Here is a 22,482-nt window from a genome sequence, read left to right on the forward strand (position 1 = left end):
CAACGTTGGTGGCATCACGATTCCGGACTTCAAGCTCTATTACAAAACTGTCATCATCAAGACAGCATGGTACTGGCACAAAAACAGACACATAGATCAATGGAACAGAATAGAGAGCCCAGAAATAGACCCTCAACTCTATGGTCAACTCATCTTCGACAAAGCAGGAAAGAATGTCCAATGGAAAAAAGACAGCCTCTTCAATAAATGGTGCTGGGAAAATTGGACAGCCACATGCAGAAAAATGAAATTGGACCATTTCCTTACACCACACACAAATATAGACTCAAAATGGATGAAGGACCTCAATGTGCGAAAGGAATCCATCAAAATCCTTGAGGAGAACACAGGCAGCAACCTCTTTGACCTCAGCCGCAGCAACATCTTCCTAGGAACATCGCCAAAGGCAAGGGAAGCAAGGGCAAAAATGAACTACTGGGATTTCATCAAGATCAAAAGCTTTTGCACAGCAAAGGAAACAGTTAACAAAAACTGTTATTTCCTAATGAGGGACAGCACTAAAGAGGTAACCTAAACGTCATACCCAGTGGTGGTTAACGCATTATTTACATATGCATTTTTTAAAGCTATCACAGACAGTGATAAAAGAAGATATGCAACTCAAAAGCATCAGCCGTGTGTAATACAAACAACTTTAGATTAAATTTGGTTTTCCTCCACAGGAATCTCTCCTTACACTCTTAAAGGAAATCCTCACTTTCTTGCACAGGAGTTTATGTTGCTAACATACTCAGCTACTATAATGGTTTCCAAAACTGAAAATAAAAGGGAGTAAGTTCCTTAAAGAACAATTCAAAACCCTATTCTTATACGGAAAAATAGTAAATACTATATTAACTAAAAGGGAATCTGCTCTGTATTGGCCCTTCATAAATTACACGGTAGAGAATCTTGGCCTTGGAGTCTATTACACCCAAGGAAGCTTTGTGTTTCATTGTTCATATACCTTTGAATGCTCACTTCCTCAACTACGGCAATCTTTCAATTCCATTCATACTAGTTCTTGGAATCTACTGACCAGACTTTGCAAATCCTTAATTTGCATATCACAGCTCTGAAACGGATTACATTCATTTCCAGAGTGAAACAAATAAATGGAAAGGGGGAAAAGTTACCATTTCCAAAGTTTCCTGTGAAGATGGAACAAAAATTAAGTTGCCAAGGAAAGTAACACGCCAGTCATTGTTCAAAACCACAGGAAACGTTCACACAGGAGAACCTTCCACAGAACTGTGCAACGCCTTTGAGTGCATTCACAGACACAATGTCTTACACGCACGCACTCTGGAAAGATACGTACAATGCGACAGGGAGAAAACTTACTCTACGGTTCACTTAGGTCAAGAATTTTGAGGATTAGAGGAATCTGACTGAAAAGTCTGACTTAAAAAAAAAAAAAAAACAAAAAACAGTGTGTGCAGGAACAGAAAAAAAAAATTAAATTCCACATGGACGCCAGCTGTCGGTCACTTCCCAGTCACACACTCTTGAGACAGGCCACACAAGAAAAGGCAAGAGACACACTCTGTGCACATCGACACCGCTCAAATGGTCCAAGTTTCACAGGTCTTTCCCCAAATGGCATCTTAGTGGAGTCCTTGGGCCTCCGTTTTGGAAGTCTCCACCCAGACCCCCACACACACTTAATGTTGCCCAGGGCTTATCACAACCTGTGACGTGTACTTCATGTGTCTTGTATGTTGTTCTGTCCTTCCTAGTCGAACACAAGCCACAAGAGGGTAGGCTTTCACTGTGCTGCTCAATGCTGTGTGCCTACTGGTTGGATGAACGAGAGAATGAATGAGTGAACACTGGAATCTCCACCAATGTCAGCTATGATCTTAGCATAGCAGATGCTCTACGCCTTATCCCGGGTCCTGGTTGTCCTGCCCAGAGGAGGAAGACTTGCTGATCCCACTGATCGTACCGTACAACACTCAGTAGACCAAAGGTGGAGGAGGCAACTTCCCTAACTAATTAAAGACATTAAAGGCTGCCAGCTGTGTCCCGGGCCCTTTGGCATTTCCAGCTTCCTGCTCTCCCCACCACCAGTCTGCCTGCCTCCTTGGCACTCTCGGCCTCACACGTGGGTTGGATCACACCTGTGCTCGTCACACACCTGCTTTCTCCCACGCGCATCCACTGATCTGGGCCTTCGCACGGTTCAAGGGCCTTGGCAGGCCAGCTCCTCTATAATCACTGCTTTTTCCCTTCCTTTGGAAAGCCTGGCATAGACCACTGCCTCAGCCAAGAACACTGCCCACTGTCTACTCTTGTATTTGAAAAGGCTTTCTGATTAAAAAAGTTTTCAAAGTTTTTTTTAAGTTCTATTTAAAATTTAATAGCACTTACTGTATAACCATCGCCCCCCAAAAAATATATATATGTATGTATATATACATATATATGTGTGTGTGTATATCGATATATATATATGTATACATATCGATATATATACACATATATGTACATATATACATATATGTACATATATGTATACATATGTATACATATATGTACATGTGTACATATACATATATATGTACATATATATGTATATATACATATATATCGATATACACACACACACATATACATATATAACCACAAATTGGTCATTGTTAAACCAAGCCTTTGTCCTATGCAGCATCTTTTACTGATAAAACAGAATCCATTATCTTTACCCCCAAATGCTCCCTGAACATCTCTCCCCTGATGTCCTTATTTTGGAGGGAGGTTTGCTTAAGCAATTAGGGATGTGGAGTACAGAGCTCTGCGACTTACCTAAAACCCTTCAATAGACAGATGGGGGCGGGGGCAGAAGGAGAAAGGGACAGGAGCACAAGAGGCGCAGTGTTACCAATTGTTGGTTCTGAGGTGGGCACAGGGGTATTTCCGGTACTGTTCTACTTTTCTATATGTTTGGAATTTATGTGATTAAAAGCTTTCTCAAAAAGAAAAAAAAAGAAAGAAAAGAACAGAACATGCAAGTCTCCGGGCCTCTCCTATCTCAGAGCTGGGTGTCTCCTTCACACCGCACTCAGGGCACTTAGCAAATGCACTGATCCCGGAATTGGTCTGTCCCCGCTTCAACCCCCCTGCAGACTGCCGCCACCAGCATCTTTCTACGGAAACTGAATGAGGGCATCACTGTTCCAAGCGGAATTATCCGAGGACTCGACAGCCTTTCATGATAATTTAAACTCCCTATAACGACACCATGCCCTCTGTCCCCAACAGTTTTCTTTCACTGCCAAAATCACCCCAACACCCCCCCTCTCTCAAAGTTCCTATAAAACTAAGTGCAGATCCCTGAACACCCCATGTTATTTCACGCCGCTGCAGAACTCACTCGATCCGGTTCCTCTACTTGCTTCAACGTAGGGGCTGAATCGTACGTAGCTGCTGGTTTATTATCCCACCGCCTACCGCGGAGCAGGGTGAGAACAAAGGACCCCCGTGAGGGAAGAGAATGTCTAAATTGCCCATTTATTCGTTCTCTTATTCAAATTTGCATTCACTACCCAGCAATTCCTTTTGACATCAGCAGAGGGTGCCATAATTTCACTTTTGACAAGTAAATCACCATGCTAACAAAAGCAACTTTTAACACCAGATGCAGTGTTAAAGCCCTAAAAAATCTACCAAAATTTATCAAAGTCCTATGACTGGCATGGTACTACCAGGCTACAAAAGTTTATCAACCTATAAACATAGTTTAGAAACATACTTAGATTGGATTATCTTAAAATTAATTCCACTTCTAAAATTCTGAATCTGTACATCTAGATTTTCATTCTGTGGTTTTACCCGTGACCTTCAGGGCGTCAGGTAAGCTGCGGCACGTCTTACTTAGTGTATTCTGAAGCCAGGTGTCCTATACGAACTGTGATCACCGTTAGACCCATTCTCAATTCCAGGAAGCCAGCATCAGTTCTCATACATGCAGTCTCCCCATTAAGGTCCTCCATTGTCCAGACAATCTGCTACCAGTCATTGTTTTCTTTAACAGGCAATAAGTAAAAATGCAAGAAATCGGGTCTCTATGCCAAAGCATTAAGAGGCAACCAGACATGATTGTTTTCCAAGTCAGCAAAAATCATGTCTTACCAGTGATAACTCAACAGACACTTGGAGCTACCTGAAATCAGAAAAGGCAGAGGACATTAAAAAGTGAATAATCTGATAAGAAAAGTTTCCAAGTCCCACAAACCTGCCCGGCAGAAAGCCCCACTCACCCGATGGCTGCAAGTGTATTTGGTTTCCTAAAGAGAATCTCTTCTCATTTGCAGCTCTTTAGATATTTTTTATTTTTAGTAAATAATAATTATAATAATAACCCGACAAGAGGAAATGTACTAAAATGCCCAAGGGTGCTGCCAGTTTAAGAGCGACCGGGGAGAGTAGGATTTTATAGTATATAAAGGTTGCTGGAAAAACTCATGTGATTACCCAGATCAATGCAAAAAAGAAGAGACCTATAAAAAACCAGGACTCTACCTTCTCTACAGCCTAAGAAATTGGGCCAAACTGGAGGACTGGATTAATCAGAAAGAGGAAAAATAAGAAACCTGTGCTATCGCTACCTCAACATCAAGGAAACCTGTAAATATTGTAGAAAACAGGTCTGCTAATTACTTCCCCTTACCACTAGATAGGCTTCTATTAAGATTTACAATGGGGGCGCCGGGGTGGCTCAGTGGTTGGGCCGCTGCCCTTCGGCTCAGGTCATGATCTCAGGGTCCCACATCGGGGCTCTCTGCTCAGCAGGGAGCCTGCTTCCTCCTCTCTGCCTGCCTCTCTGCCTGCTTGTGATCTCTCTCTGTCAAATAAATAAATAAAAACTTTAAAAAAAAAAAAAAGATTTACAACAAAAAACTCTTCCTCCCTGATTTCTGCAACACTTACACCAAGTGAACCAACCAAGCAATTGTGTTCACTTGATGGCTCCAGACAGAATTTCCTATTAAAAACATTCTTTTACTAGGTCTTCTCCTTTATGAGTTATCTTCGGCTGCATTCTGATCTCTTTGGATTAAGAAAATATGACAAATGCCTCAAAAAGAGGTTTTTTTTTACTCTCCTCTAAACCGCCTTAGAACATTTCTAAAACTGTCAATTTCACCAACTAGCCAAGATTTCAAAGAGAAAAATCACAGCTGTCCAAATTCTGAAAATCTCGCTAAGCATGCCTTGTGGTTCAAGCGCTGTTTCTCTGCCCTAATCCTTGAAAGAGTAAATTGCCAGGTCGAGGAAAGACTAAAGAAAAGGATCTGATAAAAGGCCAGCATTCGGAAAGCAGTGACATTACTTTAACAAATGTCTCCGGGGGAGGGATTGCCTAAAACCATTGCACTTCTGGTCCTAAGTGCTCATTTTGCAAGGCTCTGGCAAATACAACTGACTCAATCAGTCCTGCATGACCCTGAGTTAGTAATTTCACCTTACCCTTCTTAGTATCAAGGATTCCTAGACTCACTCTACCTTAAGGAGTAAACAGAGAGACTAGAGATGATGACTTAAAACCTACCAGACAGAATGATCCCGAGTGGCAGTAGTAAGTATTATTATACAGACAGTCATAAAAGAGATCTACCTGGAAATGAAAACTTGGGCAGATTATACTGAATTGAGTAATCTTCTACCTGTCCTCTGAGTAAGTCTCCCAGCCACAAGCACAGGAATGGAGGAAGGGAAAAACAAGGTAAGACTTGCTATCTTACTCATCTCTGCAAAGTGCTGGCTATAAGTCAAGGCAGCCTGTCCAAACACACAAAACAATTTAATGACGATCTAAGAGAGAGCTGTTGGATTCATGCAATCAGGAAACCTGCCCAAAATTAAGGAATAAACTATTGGGGCCTCACATGTAATTGCTACTTTCTATGGATCTGAAGATGATTAAAGAATAGGAGCGGGGAGTGGGGGGAGGGGAAGGTTCCAGCAGGAAATCTGCAATCAAATACTACACACCTGCTTGCTGTAAAATGGCAACTAGAAATTACTGAATTTTCAGCATTTCTCCCTTTAATTCCCTAAATTTTCATTCACCTAATACAGTATAAAGGTACATTGGGAGAAAAAAAGATAGGAATGCATTTTTTTCTTAAGTCTGAAAATTTATTATTGAAATACTTTTTCCTAGTCAATTCTACAAATTTACAAAATTCTAATCACAGAGCTCACTGGATCAGAGCATCCTAATCCAGAAAAATAAAGGCACCGTCTCCTATTTGTGGGTTAAATAACTAGGAATATTTCTAGTAGTTGTTAGCTGAAGTACTGGGAGGAGGCAAGGGGAGGGGTGAGATAGTAAATATCACATCAAATTCAGGTACTTTACTTCTAAGACAAGTATCACTCTATAAAACTATTCTTTGGAGGGCGCCTGGGTGGCTCAGTGGGTTAAGCTGCTGCTGCCTTCGGCTCAGGTCATGATCTCAAGGTCCTGGGATCCAGCCCCGAGTTGGGCTCTCTGCTTGGCGGGGAGACTGCTTCCTCCTCCTCCCCTCTCTCTCTCTGTCTGCCTCTCTGCCTACTTGTGATCTCTGTCAAATAAATCAATAAAACCTTTAAAAAAAAAAAAAACTATTCTTTGGACTTCATGGAAGACCCTGGAAATGCTAGCCTCCGCAGAGACATGCACGGCTGATTTTCTCGCTCTGACAATCAGAAGCGTGACTACCTCCGGTCAGCTCAGGACACAAGGACTGTCAAAAGGGAGGGAGGTTCTGAAATTCAGGACACCTGGGGAAAGCATGTCTAGACAGGGAAGACTGGAGTGCAGTGGTGGCTCACGTGACAGGAAGCAGAGGTGACGGAGCAAAGAATCAGGGGCACATACAGCCACCCAGTAACTCCCCCAAGTGACAGACTCTGCAGGTGCTGCAGCTAAGGCATTAGGATTCCGGTCTTCCAGACCATTTCTGCCACTCCCAACACCTGAAAGCCCCCACCACATGGTTAGTTATCTTTAGAAGAAAAAACTATTGGGGTGCCTGGGTGATGCAGTCAGTTAAACATCCAAATCTTTGTTGCAGCTCAGGTCGTGATCTCAGGGTCATGAGATCGAGCCCTAAGTCGGGCTCCACACAGAGCAGGGAGCCTGCTCCCCCTCCATCAGCACCCCCTGCTTGTGCTCTCTCTCAAATAAATAAATCTTTACAAGAAAAATAAATAAAAGCAAAGCCTATTAATTCTAAGGATTCTGATAATAAGCAAATACACCAGAGAAATATTTTTCAGTCCAGATTTTACTCCTAGGAATTTTCACTATAGACATCACTTGCATGTGTTTGAAAATACAGAAGTACAAGAAAACTTACAAATCATCGCTGATGACCAAAAAGAGAAAAAAGAAAAAAGGTAATGACCTAAAATGTTCACCAATCAGGAAATGATTAAAAAAAAAAGAATGAAAAGCAGAGAGAGGGAAGAGGTTGGGACATAAAACGGAGATACATTTTTAGACTATACTATTTGTACTTTTTAAAATTCATCCGTACTGATTTCATTCTTACTTGCCTCATTAAAAACAAAGAATTACATGTTACAGCAATTTTTTGAACCTCAAATACCAAACCGTGGCCCACAATTCCATCCTGGGTCTCAAAGCCTATTTAAAGGATCATTGCACTTAATACATTTATATGAGCATCTAGGGGTCTTTCCCCTCCCTAGAAAACTACAAATTCTTAAGAACAAAGATAAATATATATTATCTTCCACAATGCCGGGCACAGAGATGTTCATTAAATGTACACTGAGCGCATAACTAAACAAAAACTCATCTGACCTAAGGCTACACGGGCCCTTGGCTAAAGTCATGACCAAGTCCTCTGAGCTAGGTCAGCCTGACCAATGAAAAGGGTAAAGATAGTTCTCAGAAACCGTATACATTTCAAAAACTTCCATAATCCCTTAGAAGATTCTAGGTTTCCGAGATCAAATTTATCCCTCACCAACACTTCCCATAGTAGATTAGAAACCAAATGACTCCTCTGGAGAGTCCATTTACACCGTGTTTAAAGGCAGCTAATACAGATCAGGGATTCAAGTCAGGGCACAGATTGTAAATAATATTATGTATCTGGTGTCTGGCAGGGAAATCAAGGCTTGGGTGATACAAATCAATCATATTTCCCTTATATTCTATAATTATGATCAGGAGACCAGAATATGAAGTATTAGGGAAGATGTTAATACAGAATTTGTATAAAACTCCCAAAAGAAACCTTCTCAGATTTTTTTCATGAGAAATGTAAGCTTGTTTCTATGAATGTAACTTTTTTTACATGTGGCTCTGCATGTATAGGGAATACATACTGATCGAGACAGAGGATTTCTTCAAATTTCTCATGGACCCCCATCAATAATAAACTTGTTCAGACATTGTCGTAAAACAGTTTAAATCATTTTCCCCATCATTCAGAAATTGTGAGAGGACTTCATATTTCTGATTTTTTCACTGATATATCCATTTCATGACGACGCATATAGATTTCAAATTCAATCCGACTTTTCATATCAGGTTGCTTAAAGTGACATTTTCCAAAGGCAAACTATGGAGACCATAAAACTCCCTGATTTTCAAAGGTGAAGGGGGGCGGAAGGGATAAATCACCAGAAAACAGGACTTGTCAGAGCTGTGAAACGATTGCCTGTAATCGACCTATAAACTGGGAACCCTGGCTGAAGACCATATGTCAGTGTGGGCTCATCAACTGTGACTAATACAACTTTCTGGCGGAATATGCTGGAAACAGAGGAGGCTATGCATGTGTGGGGCAGAGTATGTAAAGGCAATCTTTGCACCTTCCCCTCCATTTTGCTAGAAACCTAAATTTGCTCTGAAATAGTCGATCTTCAATTTTTTTAAGTATTTTTTCTTTAGACAGGCATAAATGCTTCATTTGCAAATCATTCTTTGTAGTATCTCCTGAACACCATTATAGTGAGCACTTGTAATCTAATTTTTCCTAAGTTTAATTTCTACTTTGAATTATCAATAAACATAATACATAATCTCCAGTTCCTGCAATTTTCTATTAAGTTCCTTAAGATGGTCCATCATGTATTTTTACTGAAACCATCTTTCAACTTAACACAACCATCTTCCTACAAACCTACAATGTGAGAAGCATTGGCCAAAAAAAACCCAAAAAACATTAACAACAAAAGTTCTTATATGCAAATTCTTGACGAAACCTTTCTTGTGGTCTGCTGACACTGAAGGTGTGAAACAGCAGAGACTAATACACTGATCTCATACTCACTAAGAATTTTTCGAAACTCAGTATTATGTTGGTGGTAGTTTGCAAATAACATCCTTCCAAGTGTCTTCAAGGATTCTGTAGAATGCTCTAAGTAAATCTTCGTCAGCGTCTGCTGATTTATCTTGAGATGAAACTTCTGATTTAATAACCTTCTGGAGAAACAGTCTCTACGTAATCTTATCAACAGGGCTACTAACAATATTACTCAGAAACAAAACATTTTAAATTTTCTTTTCTTCACTAGGTTCTAACAAAGTGTTCAAAATTTCCTGGCAGGCTGGCAAACGAAGCAATTCTGAATTCTATAATGTATCTGGACTTTAGTAAGGAATTGTGTGACCCTGTAACTAGCTGGTTGCATGAGTCATTCCAGGAGTTGTAACTGAATTCACGAAGGAATTTTGCTAATTTTGCCCTACCAGACCTTTAAAAAATTACAAATCTATGCAGCATAAGGTGGACATTGTGTTTAAAGGCACCAGAATAGTCTACTAGGTACCTCTAGTTCATCTAATAACATTCCATGCAAATGAGGTTTTCGGGTTAAGAAAGAATTATCAAGGTGCTCAAGTTCAAATGTGAGATCATCTTTTATTATATTACCTAATTAATGCCAAACTCTTAATTTTAAGCCTCTAAGTTTATCATGTTAATTTATCGCTTTCGGGCTTTAACTCAAAAGCTTTTCATTATGATGAGAGGATAAGTATCTCAAAGTTGAATCACTTAAAATATGCAGAATTTAAAGGGACTTTGGTATTTACAGTTTCAGAATATCATTTTTTCAACATATTTTTCAATGACCTTCATTTTAAGAATGTTTAAAATAATATATAAAATAGGGAAAGATAAACCATTCATTTTCATTTAACTTAATTACAATTCTGGAAACCTACATTATAAAATTACATTCTGTGTAATCAATACTTTGGGAAAATTACTTTTCTATGGCTTTGAGATTAATGGTCCCTTAAAATTTTTTAGGTCCCTTAATGAAATGAAATTCAATTTTTTTTTTTTTTTTTAAGAAATGAACAGTTTTGGGCGCCTGGGTGGCTCAGTGGGTTAAGCCGCTGCCTTCGGCTCAGGTCATGATCTCAGGGTCCTGGGATCGAGTCCTGCATCAGGCTCTCTGCTCGGCAGGGAGCCTGCTTCCTCCTCTCTCTCTCTGCCTGCTGCCTCTCTGCCTACTTGTGATCTCTGTCTGTCAAATAAATAAAATCTTTAAAAAAAAAAAAAAAGAAAGAAATGAACAGTTTTATTTCTTTAAAAAAAGTTCCTAAAACCTCATCAAAATCAGACTTTGGCTAACTGAACTTGTGAACTTCACAAGTCAAGCACAGTAACTGTAGCAGTTATGGAATTAACAGAATTCATGTGTCACTTAACATCACCTAATACCAAAGGAAAATGAGGAGGAAAAGAACTAGAAAAGCTGGATAAGTTTTTTGGTTTTTTGTTTTTTTAATGTCTGAAAGCTAAAGAAAAAAAAAAAACTTCCAAAGTGGGACCAGAATGACCAGATCTGGAAGAAAAGGGAAAAACCTGGAGATGTACCCACTATCCACACTGCCTTTGCCTGAACACACTCCCAACTCATAAGCAGCGGAGGTGAGAGGCTGAGAAGGTAGAACAAGGGTCAGAAATAGCCTCCGTCGGTCTAACGGGGCTGGGAAGACATGGACTGGAGTTCAGGGCGAGTAAAGCAGCTCGGACTTGGGTCAAGATTCCAGAGAGAAGAATCTGAGTCCGGCAATCCGAGCTACTTTTTGGCTCAAGTATTCGTGGATGCAAAAGCAAACAAAAGCCAGAGGAAGAGCAGTTGAACAGAACGCAGCTGCCAGGGGACTGAGAAGCTGAGCAGACATACAGTCGGTCTCCCCAGGCCCGGAAAATTAAAAAAAAAATGGAGTTTGGGACTAACAAGGCAGACACGCAGAGCTAAATCCCAGCAGCTTTCTGTTAGGAGCCCTAAAGGTATGTACCCAATTGAGATTTTGAAAGAACTCCAACCCATGGGACAAGGGAAAGCTGGAAAGACACAAGGCCTTCCAAAGGAGTCCTGGGCTCAAATGGATTTGACCTCTGGCTGCGTTAAGGTGACTGTCTCTATCTGGACAGCCTGGCACAAACTAAACTATCATCAGAGGCGCTTCAATTTCCCAAAATGACCAGTATTCACTCAAGAATTACTAGACTTGGGGGCGCCTGGGTGGCTCACCATTAAACGTCTGCCTTCGGTTCAGGCCATGATCCCAGGGTCCTGGGATGGAGCCCTTGCTCAGCAAGAAGCCTGCTTCTCCCTCTCCCACTCCCCCTGCCTGGGTTCCTTCTCTTGCTCGCTCGCTCTCTCTCTCACTGTCAAATAAATAAATAAATAATCTTTAAAAAAAAAAAAAAAAGAATTACTAGACTTGGAACACCTGGGTCAGTTAAGCAACTCCTGATTTCGGCTCAGCCCATGGTCTCAGGGTTGTGAGACAGGGCTCCGTGCTCAGTGAGTCTGCTTCTCTCCCTCTCCCTCCACCCCTCTCCCTACGCACACATGTGCGCACTCATGCACACACTCACTCTCAAAACTAAATAAATCTTTTTTAAAAATTACTAGCCTTTAAGAGCCGAGGTGTTCCTTCCACGCTCTCAGTCTCATGCTGCCTTTCCCGGCAAAGCCAATACCACCGAGATGACCGAAAGGTAAAACCAACCCCAAAACGGTCTTCTAGCTATTAGTCTGCAAGCGGGCCTGTACCTACAATGATCTGGTAAGCTCCACAGACGACAGGACAGTGAGCAAGAGGCTGTGTGTTATCACACACTAAGCAGCTAGCGGGAAATCAGAGCAGGCCCAGGAAACGTCGCCTCGGGACTTCTGATCGGCGGGGGCCCCTCACCTGTGCCCTCTCACCCTCCTCCCTGGTTCCCTTTTACTCTCTGCAGTCTCTCAGCTCAAAGTTAGAGAGCGAGCGACATGTCCCTAACGTACATCAGCAGTTCCCAAACCCCGGTCGTTCGTATCTCCGTCCTCCTAAGTTCGACGTGACACAAAAAACTCCTCTTAACATTTTTCTTAAATTGAGTTTGGTTTTTTAAAAAAAAACTTTGGACCCTTCTGAAGCCAAGAGTTTGAAGAGCTAGTTATGTTTTCCAGTGTATGTGAAAATAAAGGATCAGCATTTAACAAAAACTGTTTGGGGGCGCCTGGGTGGCTCAGTGGGTTAAGCGTCTGCCTTCAGCTCAGGTCATGAGCCCAGCGTCCTGGGATAAAGCTCCACATCAGGCTCCCGGCCTGCTGCTCCTCCAGCTTGTGAGCTCGCTCACTGTGTCAAATAAATAAATAACATCTTTTAAAACACACACACACACACACACACACACACACACAAATTGTTAAGAATAATGCTAAAATCACCCTGCGCTGTCTACACTTAGGAAACATTAGTTCTTTTACTAATTCTGTTAGCATTTGTTTGTATATTCTTTAAAAACTGTAAACACAGGGGGCGCCTGGGAGGCTCAGTGGGTTAAGCCTCTGTCTTCAGCTCGGGTAATGATCTCAGGGTCCTGGGATCGAGCCCTGCATTGGGCTCTCTGCTCAGCAGGGAGCCTGCTTTCCTCTCTCTCTCTGCCTGCCTCTCTGCCTACTTGTGATCTCTCTCTGTCAAATAAATAAAGTCTTAAAAAAAAAAAACTGTAAACACAGTAAATGTTTATAGCATTGTTATGTGACACATAGGTGTTGATTCCTTTTTCCAGCTGTGAATTAATACATGCTTTCTCACCTAAAAAGCAGTTACTTCTGGTGGCAATCCATTCTATTCCAATCTCCCTAGCTCTCCATAAAGGGCATGCTTTCTACATCCAGTTATTAACAACCTGAAACAATTATATGAATCTTACTCATGCCTATAGACAATTACAGATGGCTTCTCCCTTCAATCACCTGTCAAGATAGGGAAATCAAAAACATGAAAATACCAGATACCATATTTAATTATGGTCTCACCAAACATTATCTTTTTTTCTGATGCACTTAAGATGAAAAGAACCCATTGTTCTCATACATGATACATACAGGCTATGTAACTGGTACATTTGACTTCCATGCTGAGATTCATTTTATATGTCCAATTCCTTTTGGAGAAAGAATTTAAGTGATTTTTGCAAGTACCACTGCCAAAAAATTACCCCGGAAGGTTATTTTTTTAATTAGCCTAGTTTCTTACCAAAGCAAATTAATTTTATGCCAATTCAGCAAACCACAAAGCCAAATGCATACCCAATTCAATCATCTTTAATCTTTCAACTAAGAAAAATTGTCCTTATCTATTCTATCTCACTACTTCCCTGTCCAGAACAGAGCATTTTAGCAGCCAGAATAACATGCTCAAGAGCACAGCTGATCTTACACAGAGCTGAGAAACAGCTGTGAACACTTCCCTTATGAACAGAGCAGTGACACTGGACCCTGATTTGCAGAAGGCTCTACAAGTCACTCACTGGGTGCCCTCCCCATCAGCCCTGTGGCTTGCACTCTATTGGGCAGCGCTCTTTACAATGGAACAAGTTAAAGATCAGATTCAAAAGAGCCACCTGCTCTTTTGAGAGCAGAATGTAGTCAAGAGGGGCGCCTGGGTGGCTCAGAGAGTTAAGCCTCTGCCTTTACCTCAGGTCATGATCTCAGGTCCTGGGACTGAGCCCCACATCGGGCTCTCTGCTCAGCGAGGAGCCTGTTTCCCCACTCTCTCTGCCTGGCTCTCTGCCTACTTGTGATCTCTGTCTGTCAAATAAATAAATAAAATCTTAAAAAAAAAAAATAAAAGAATGTAGTCAGGAAATCACTGTCCCTCCTGTGATGTCCCGGAAATGGTCACACCTATACAATAAGTAACGAGACCAGGTCCAAGATGGTGTCGTTCATGCTAAGCCCCAACATGGGCAAACCAAAACTTAAGTTTCTATGCCTGGCTCTCCCCGAAGGCAGGCCTAGGTCAACCAGGCGGCACACATGACCTGACCCGGTTTCCTCGGAAGCAGGAAAGCAACCCTGCCTTAGCCAATCAGCAAAGGCCTCCGTGTGCCTTCCTTGTTCCTGCCCATCTTGGTCTGTGAAACCTCTTCAGAGCTCCTTTCTCTCTGCCCAATTCATGAGTCACTAAACAAAGCCAGTAAGAGCCTTAAAATGTATTCAGTTGAATTTTGTTAAGTCCAGGACCACCTGCAAAAAAGCCACAGCACCCGTTCACGGTCAACGGCACCTCCATCCCCCCCTCTCACCTCCGTGTCTGCTTCTCCTGCAGCGGTTCCTCCCTCAGGTGACGCCTGAATGTCAGAAACACTCCAGCGACAGTGACGGGGAACAGCTTCCAACTTGCTGAAGGACAGCGTCTGGTCAGGAGATACACAAATCAGTGTGTTCCTCCGCCCTGAGGGACAGGCTGTCCGTCTTCCTGTCGCTCCTTCCATTTGGCATTTCTGACTGAACGAGGAAACCAGGGTAAAACTAACAGTCCAGCTCAAAAGTCAACAGCAGGCATCGAACCAACGTGTCCTGGTCACAGGGCCTAACTCGGTGCCCTAAAAACAGTCATCTGCCTTTTGGGTTACTCTTCCGGCTTCACACATAATACTCTCCTTTCAGGAGCCACAGGCATGTTTGGATCACATGAGCACTGTGGGGCCTTCTGTCCTCAGGAACATCCACACAATATACAAAAAAGCCGCATCTAGTCTACGCAAGCCACGGAGCAAGAAGTCTGTTCGCGTACAGTTATAAAATCTTTATAAATTATAAAATATTTTCAAGAAAAATCAAATGTGCCACATGGAAAGGCTCCTACCAGCAGGCGGCAGCAGCTCTAGGATCTTAGACATTAGGGATGAGATGTGATGGGGCAGGGGAGGAGAGTCACGTGGTACAGACAAGGTGTCGCCATCGTTCTCCAAGTAAATAGCAAGAAAATGGCAAAACACGTGGGGGAGGGGTAGAATGGCCAGGAAAGAGGTAAAGGCCCAAAAGTGCCCATCTTGGTTCACCACTGTCCACTGGATCTTAAGAATATGGAGCCACATTTTTCCATCAATGCTTACTGGGATGAAAACTTAGATTGGCGCATGAGACTTATGCAGCAGATAGAGAAGGTCATGAAATCAACCCTGAAGTGTTCCCCTCCTTAGGACTTGGCTGTGAAGCAAGACCAAGGCAGCCAGAAAGGGGCGGGGGGACCCTGGAGCTGGCCCTTAAGCTGCAGACTAAAGAGGATGGGAGGTGAAGGGTCCAGATGACAAGTGTGGCCCAGCTCAGAGGCAGGGCTGCAGCAGAAGGAATGACAAAAACTCAGGCTCCCCTGAACGCTTTCTCAACTAGACCTGATTTCTGGACTTCCGTGTTGCTCTCTGCATTGTCCAATTTTAGCAAGAATCCTTATCTAGAACATCTCTCCATCCCCCAATACCTAACTGGGTTCATCCTCTACCATGCCCCAGGTGAGGTCTGATCGTGGCGGCCCGCCTTCAGAAGCAAGAATGCTGTTGGGTCAGTCGAGCCAGACTCTCCCCCGACCCCACCTCGATGTCTCCCCCTTTAGTAAGTCCCCATCCAGGGACCTCCACCCCATTCCTTGGCTATATAAACTGCCCCTGGCCGAGACTCCATTTCCTCTCCCACCGCAAGACCCGACTGCTGCGGCCACACAACCATCATGACGGCCTTCCCTTCAATAAAGCCTACCTCACTGTCAACAAAGCTTAAGAATAATTGTTCCTTTAAAGCTTGAGTATTTTTTTAAGAGGAGCAAGGAAAACATATGACCAATGTGGAAAGCTCAGGCATGTTTCAGGCAATGGTAGTAGGTTTTCAAGAGATGATTTATGTGACAAGGATGGAGAGAAGCAGAAAGTTCACGCTTAGCCCAGAAGCCTGACCATTAGCCTGCATCCTTCTGATAAGGATCAAATGTGCGCTGGTTGCTACATTCTCAAAGGCTCTGGTGACTGCCTATGTATCTCACTGTTATTATTGAGCTGAATGATAAGCACCAGAGAAATCTTGCCAAAGTACTTTTACAAGCAGAAATTCAAAGAAAACATTTATGATCTAACACTCTCCGCAGGTCTCCTCCCCCTTGGGCACCAAGCATATCACTGCCAGCGTCAAATAGCAAAAGCACAGTTCTTTCTGCCCCCAGGTCCGGTCCCGGTGATACTGAAATACACTTCCTAAGTCGCACCACACAACTTTGTGAGAACTGTGTCTTGCCCTTTGAGCTCCAGGACCCCACAGCAATATTGTGACTGATAATAAACATATATTTGGTCTTCTTCCTGATTCCTAGCACAGACCTCCAAAAACCCTTGGGATTTCCAAAGTGATAATAAGCAATAAAAGGGGGTGCCTGGGTGGCTCAGTGGGTTAAAGCCTCTGCCTTCAGCTCAGGTCATGATCCCAGGGTCCTGGGATCGAGCCCCACATCAGGCTCTCTGCTCAGCAGGGAGCCTGCTTCCTCCTCTGTCTGCTTCTCTACCTACTTGTGACCTCTGTCTGTCAAATAAATAAATAAAATCTTTAAAAAAAAAAAAAGCAATAAAAGCTTCTGTTATTCATAACAGTCCACACCCCTTTCAAACACACCTAAGATTATGTCAACGGGATGACTTCGAGAGAAGCCCTAAGTGTGGAGGGGAACCAACAAAGTGACTTGGGTTGGCACTCGTAGTCCCAACACTGACCTCCGAGGAGAAGGAGGGGCAGGAGACGGAGTCCTTCACCAAGGGCCAATGAAAGCCGCATGGACAGGGTTTAGAGAGTTTCCAGGTGGGTGGACCTATGGAGGGGGCGGGGGGATGCACCGGGAGAGAGCACAGAAGCTCCACGTCTCTTTCCCTGCACCTTGACCTATGCGTCGCTTCCACCTGGCTGCTCAGAGCTATAGCTTTTATAATCAACTGGTAATCTAGTAAGTAAAATTTTTCCTGAGTTTGGTGAACTACTCCAGCAAATTAATGGAACCTGAGGGAAGGGTGGCAGGAACCTCTGATTTATGGCTGCTGGGTCAGAAGAAAGGTCGACAACCTGAACCCCATCTGAAGGCGGGGAGCGGGGTGGGGGCTGAGGGGAGACTCCTGTGGGACTGACCTGGTGCTGCATCCAGGTAGTTTCAGAGCAGAGTTAGGGTGCAGTACCCCCAGCTGGTGGCACAGAATGGCTTCGTGTGTGAGCCCTGGACTCGAACCCAGATGCAGGGCTTCCGCCCCCAGAAAAGGCAGCTCCAGAGAAGACGGGGCTGCGGGGACCAAAGAAGAAGCCCCATCCTAGGGAGTACTGGGACTGGAGCAGCACCAGACGCTGGCCTGCTTAGCCAAGGAATAAGATGGTGAGGAAGTCCAGTGCTCCGCTCGAGACCACCAGAGCCCGGGGAACAGGCCTGATGGCACAGGCGGGGCTGCCCTTTGAAACTCCACCTGCCTGCTGCCGGCTGGGACAGCGGGATGAGAGCGGAGAGAAGACGGACACCGTCTGGGAGGGGTTTCTAAGCAGAACGGAATTTCAGATACAAAGCCAAGTACAGAGAGTCTAGCTGCAGAGCCCCACCCAGCATGGAGCTCTGCCGTCCCCAACAGCTTGAGCTGGCATATGGAAGTGGGAAGCAGAAGACACGTTAGGGAAACTGTTGATTACAGTTGGGATAAAATAAAAGGTAAATGTTGGAAGGAAAGTGGGAGATAAGATTAGAAAAGAATTGTCTCCATCGCCAGCCAGAGGAGTTGATGCGGGCGAAGGGGGAGCAGGAAGGAAAGGGCAGGTTCTAAACCGTGTCTGAGAGATTGATGCACTGGAACAAATGGTAGAAATGCCGTTATGTTCAGAAGTATAAGAAAGAAAAAAAAAAACACCACCACTTGGAAGACACCTTCTCTAGCAGGTTTATTAGTGTGGGGGTCGTGGGTGAGAAGGAGGAACCCAGTAGAGACATCTCTGCAGATTCTAAGTGGGAGGAGGGGTGGGAAACCACAGGGTCACGTGCTGTGAGGGGGTACTGAGTACACACAGCCCATCAGGAAGTGATGCAGAAAAAGAGGACGACAGATCCTTCCCGGATGTTCCCAACAGAGGTACTGGGTTTTCATTATCGGCATTCTTAAAGACAGGTACACCTGAGCTAACAGACTAGAGATGCAAAGAAGAAACCTGGGTAAATGACACACAAGGAGTACTTAAAGGGACAGAATCAGCAGCCCAGCTCACATCAAAATGTCTTTACACCTAAAAAATAAAATAAAATACATTCCACTCTGAATCTTTTTCTTCCAGAAAGTTTCTCAGCGTAAAATCCCTCTAACTTTCACAGTGTGTTAATGTATCTGCTCCACTGTCCAATAATCAAGAAATACAGGAGACCTTTTTTAACTTTATCAAGTCAAATCATAAATTTTAACACAAATTGTGTGTTGTAATGAAAATGTGATGAGCGGAACAAGTGTAGGAAGGAAAAGAATCAGTTTTCCAACTTTTCAGACCCACGTTTCATTGTATTTTTAACACATCAACACAACCACATCACCACTTGAGACATTCCAAGCTTAAGTACTTCCATGCTAAGTGATTTACAAGACCCAGCTGGCCTCCATTATGGCCCTCGGGAATCTAAAGGTTCAACCAATTGCCCAAGTGAATAAAGAGGCAAGGCAGTCGGGGCGTGTGGGTGGCTCTGTCGGTTAAGTGTCTGACTCTTGGTTTTGGCTCAGGTCACGCTCTCAGGGTCAGTGGAGCCCAGTTGGGCTCCCTGCTCAGAAAGAAGTCTGCTCTAGGATTCTCTCCCTCCGCCCCTCCCCCCACTCACACGCACGCTCTCTACAATAGGTAACTCTTAAAAAAATTTATTTTTTTCATTTAAAGACTTATAAAAGAGGCAAGGCAGGATCTGAACTGGGATCTGACAATCCCTTCAGCGTCGTCAGACTGCCAGCCTCTGTGTCCTCCCAGGACGCCCTGCACTTCCGGTCATCCTTACCCCTTCCTCGTAGTTCTTCTGTGAAGTCCAAAAGGTAGTACAGGGATAGCCCTCAGCACACAGAAGGTCCTCACTAGAAGCTGGTTTCCTCGGTTTCCTTTTGTAATCACTTTCTTAAAAACTTTGGTCTTCCTACTATGCAACAGTGCCTCTTCTCCGTCCCGGAGACCCCCTAAGTCTACCTCCAGCTGCACTGAAGATGTGGCATTACACATGTTGGCTTGTCTGCTAACAGGCCAGGCCTTTGCCCATTATCAATTTTGGGTCCCTAGTTTCCAGAGTGACCGCCACGTAGTAAGTGTTCAACAAATGGTTCTCATTTCAATTAATTCAGGTCAACATGCAATTCAAATGTGCTATCTGCATAGGTTACCTTAGATTTTAGGCTGAAGGCAACCCAGATATTCAATCCATAACAGGTGATCTGTTCTGCCACATCCATGAATTCAGAAGCCAGTGAACTACAGCCGAGTGGGCTGCCCCCAGTTCTCTAAATAGAGTTTTACTGGAACACACATAGCCACACGTACTCATCTGCATTCTGTCTACGTTCTTCTGTGTTAAAGGGGGAGAACTGAGTAGCTACAAAAGAGACCTAACAGCTCACCAAGTTTAATGTATTTACCATCTCACCCTTGACACAGAAACTTTGCAGACCTCTCTATTAGCTGGATCCACTGAGGAGTCAAATTTGAGAATATTTACCATGAGCTAATCACTACCTTCGGGTGCTGGGTATACTGTGGTGAACAAAAGAGATATGGCCCTTGCCTTCACAGAGCTGCTGAAGTACAAAAAAAACATACAAGGACTCAAATAAATGAATAACCAATAAACTCCTAACCGTGATAAACACAGTAAAGGAAAAGTGGGTTGGTTAATACCATGTGAAAGAAGAATGACTATGGTTGCGGGGGGACAGATCTTACGTTGGGTAAACGGGTGTTACAAAGAAAACCACAAGCCCAAAATGGCATCAGTTAGGCCAAGACCCTAAAATGGGGCTTAATTCCTAACCTAATGGCAGTTTCAACCTCTCTGAGAAATGCAGTCTTAGCTGGTCAGTCAGGAATTTCCAGGGGCGCCTGCATGGCTCAGTCAGTTAAGCGCCTGCCTTAGGCTCAGGCCATGATCCCAGGGTCCCAAGGGTCCCCTTCCTCGGGCTCCCCACTCAGTGGGGAATCTGCTTCTCCCTCTCCCTCTGCTCCTCCCCAGCCCTCTCTCCCTCTCTCAAATAAACAAATAAAATCTTAAAAAAGAAAAGAGAAAAAAGAAATTTTCCAATTAGGCCAATGGCCATACAGGCCCTCTCGATGCCACAAAGGAAGAGGTGCTTAGCTGCCTCGTAAGACCCCATCTTCCTCCCCCCAAGGGAAAACTACCTTGTCTGGAACCTTCCTGCGCCTTTGCTAATAACTATCTTCTCCACTTATAAAAACTCTCCATTTTGTACAAATCCTCAGAGCTCCCCTCTATTTGCTAGAAGGGATACTACCTGATTCTCAAATCATTTAATAAAGCCTACTAGATCCTGAAATTTACTCAAATTTTGTTTTTTAACAGGGGGGAAGTTTCTCTAAGGTGAAGTTAAATAGACCTCAATTAAGGGGGTGAGGAGGGGACAGTCAGGTCAGAGAGCACATTCTAGCCAAAGGTCCATCATGAGCTTAGGTTCGGAGGAAGACCACGGTACTGAAAGGACAGTGAGCCTGGAACATAATGAGCCAGAGAGAAATTCTGATAAAATCTGAAAGGAAACGTAGGCAGGTGTTGGATTATATTGCACCATGTAAGACATTTTATCACCTGTATTTCTACTGTCTGTATTTTAAAGTGTCTTAAAACCACTTATATTATAAAAACAGTTGGAAAAAGGTTGGGGGCTAATATTTCAGAGTCACACAACTATTCTCCCTTATTACTAATAATAGGGAACAAATCCATCTCTGATTACATCTGGCCTTTGCTCAAGAGTGAGGACTTTCTTTTCCTATAACTATCAGGACTTCCTCACACATTTTGATCACCTTTAATTATTGGCTCATAGTTATGATTCATAAAAATCATTAAAGCTCTCAAAAAAAAAAGCAACTATTGCAATGGCAATCATTTTTTTGAATTCCAGACTGATAGGTCTTGAATAGTAACGTCAAAGGTGTTCCCTAAAAACAAACCATGTTTAACTAATCTACATGATAAAAACACAAAAGTAATGCTTCCATTCAGGTAATACGTAAATATGGAAGGGCAGTATGACATCGAGACCAGTGTATTAAGATGAGACTTAGAGGCGCCTGGGTGGCTCAGCCGGTTGGGCATCTGCCTTAGGCTCAGGTCATGATCTCAGGGTCCTGGGATGGAGTCCCTGAGCCCCACATCGGGCTCCCTGCTCTGCAGGGAGGTTGCTACTCCCTCTCCCTCTGCTGTTCCCCCCTGCTTATGCTCTATCAAATAAATAAAGTCTTAAAAAAAAAAAAAAAGATGAGATTGAATTTTGTTACGAATTAACTCTGAAAACTTAAGATTTACTCTTATCAAAAATCAAGATTTTCTCAGTAACAAAAAATATTACTAACAAAAAATTGTTCTAAGCATCTCACCCATATAAACTCATTCAATCTCCATAAAAACACTATCCAATTGGCAAGGTTTTTCCGTAATTTTCAAATTAAGACTATTTAGGCTTAAGATGGGTTAAGTAGCTTGGCCAAGGTGGCTCAGCCCAGGGTCTTAACCACTGGGCACAATACCTCCCAGCAATGTCGTCACTCACACTCCGGTGCTTTCCTGAGAGGTGGGGTTCCAGCTGCTTTCCTGGATCCGTTCTTGGAAGCAGGGTATTATCCCCATGAGCTTTATTTGTGCCACAATAAAACAAAGACCGAGAAGGACGCTACTACAGGAAGAAAACACAAGCATGCCCTGATCTGTATTTCCACAACCATGCTGGCTTCCCCATGAGAGCCACGTGCAGTTACTGGGCAGCTCTTACTTGCCAGGCCAGTCGCAAGGAACTTGAACTTAGGAACTTCATTTGATATTCCTGACAAGCTATTACTAGACCTGATTCACAAAACAGAAAATGAGGTTAAGAGGTTCAGCATCTTATCCTAAAGCTCCTCTCCGGCTCCCAGCATGCTGTCTACAAGCCAAGGCAGTCTCCCCTGAGCTGCTGAGTC

At 43.4% G+C, this 22,482-nt stretch overlaps 1 protein-coding gene across 4 annotated transcripts in view; it reads right to left on the reverse strand.

The window, feature by feature from the left end:
• Positions 1-22,482, reverse strand: part of MPP7 (MAGUK p55 scaffold protein 7) — a 287,917-nt gene that overhangs the window by 231,836 nt on the left and 33,599 nt on the right. Inside the window, exon 2 of one of the 4 annotated variants that reach the window (XM_045087411.1) lies at positions 14,571-14,681. The exons of the other annotated variants lie outside the window; for them this stretch is intronic. The gene's annotated coding sequence lies outside the window, so the exon portion shown is untranslated. The remainder of the gene's footprint in view (positions 1-14,570; positions 14,682-22,482) is intronic. 4 annotated transcript variants of the gene reach the window in all.

The sequence above is a fragment of the Mustela putorius genome, unplaced genomic scaffold (assembly GCF_011764305.1).
Source record: "Mustela putorius furo isolate JIRA1106 unplaced genomic scaffold, ASM1176430v1.1 tig00001130_pilon_pilon_pilon, whole genome shotgun sequence".
NCBI lineage: Eukaryota > Metazoa > Chordata > Mammalia > Carnivora > Mustelidae > Mustela > Mustela putorius.